Consider the following 1,594-nt stretch of genomic DNA (forward strand, 5'->3'; position numbering starts at 1 on the left):
ACCTTTTGACCGTGAAATCGAAAGAACCTTGACGAACAATAGGAGACTTGTTAGGAGGAATTTGAGAGGTGTTGGTGAAGTTGTTCAACCCACTAGTGAGTTTGTCAATCCTTTCGCAATAGAAGGAGAAGAAAACCCATTACACAATACCCCACAAAATCCACCTACAATGCCAAAATTCTCGTCACACTCCATTACTACCCGAGGAGAATCTACCAAATGGTACTCCTACACCGCAACATCTCACCGGAAATTTCATTGCCAAGTCCGCCTTCATCCAACTAGTTGAGAGGAGCCAATTTGGGGGGATGCCTAGTGAGGATCCTCATTCTCATATGGAAACCTTTTGCGACTATTGTGATGCTATCTCTCAAACGGGCGTGACTCAAGACCAAATTAGATGGGTCTTATTTCCTTTTTCCTTAATCGGCACCGCAAAGCAATGGTTGAAGGGCCTTGATAAGGCCACCCTTGGAATAGATTCTTGGAAGAAGTTGGCTCTAGCTTTCTACACAAAATTCTACCCACCGGAAAAGACCAACATGCTAAGAGCTCAAATTACGGGTTTTAAGCAAAGGGATGAAGAGTCTTTGTATGAAGCTTGGAAGCGGTTCGAGGGAATTTGTCGCTCATGTCCTCACCATGGACTTAGCGAATGGTTTTTGGTGCAACAATTTTGGAATGGTCTTTATAAAGACTCAAGAAATATCCTTAATATGGGATCGAATGGGATGTTCACCGAGGTTGATGACAACCAAACTTGGAGCAAAATTGAAGAGATGGCAATCCACAATTCACAATATAGTAGGCCTCGCAAGGCTACTAGAGGAGGAAAGTATGAAGTGGACGCCGTTACTCAATTAGGTGCCCAACTAAGCTCCCATATCGATACAATCAACTTGAAGTTTGAACAAGCTATGGCTAGACTTGAGGAAAACTCAAAATCATCGAAGCATCATGTCAATGCCATGACGGCATCCTCATCAATCCCAAGTGGGATATGTGAGAATTGTGGAACTTTGGGTCATGACCCAAGTGAGTGTAGGGGAACAACCGAACAAGTGAATGCTTTCCAAGCATATAAAAGTGGTACCCCTTATTCAAATTTTTACAATGAAAACACCAAGTTCCATCCAAATCTCTCATACAAAAGCCAAAATGTTCAAAACCCTCAAACAACATACACTCCACCACCCATGAGAAACCAAAATCAAAGACCCTTTTACAATCAAAACCAAGGTTACCAAAATCAAAATCCATACAATCACCAAAATGACCAAGGTTTTGATGTCCAAAAAGCGGTCCTCCAAATGCAAAAGAATCAACAAGAATTTTTCACCCAAATGCAAAAAGATAGCCAAGCAAAGGAAACCACCATCAACAACATTCTAGCTCACACCAAGATGTTGGAAACCCAATTGACTCAACTAGCATCTTCAAGCTCACAAAGACAAAAGGGGCAATTACCACCTCAAAGTAATCCCCCTAGACATGAAACGGTTAGTGCCATTCACTTGAGAAGTGGTACAAGGTATGAAGCACCGAAGAAGCAAGTTGAGGATGAAGTTGTGGAAGCTAGTGAAAAGGAAGAAAT

At 42.0% G+C, this 1,594-nt stretch overlaps 1 non-coding gene across 1 annotated transcript; it reads right to left on the reverse strand.

The window, feature by feature from the left end:
* Positions 1-542: 542 nt before the first annotated feature.
* On the reverse strand, positions 543-649 carry LOC141624621 (small nucleolar RNA R71). Its single transcript, XR_012534427.1, has one exon. It is a non-coding gene; the product is annotated as a small nucleolar RNA R71 (small nucleolar RNA).
* Positions 650-1,594: the final 945 nt, after the last annotated feature.

Source organism: Silene latifolia, chromosome X, assembly GCF_048544455.1.
Source record: "Silene latifolia isolate original U9 population chromosome X, ASM4854445v1, whole genome shotgun sequence".
NCBI classification, from domain to species: domain Eukaryota; kingdom Viridiplantae; phylum Streptophyta; class Magnoliopsida; order Caryophyllales; family Caryophyllaceae; genus Silene; species Silene latifolia.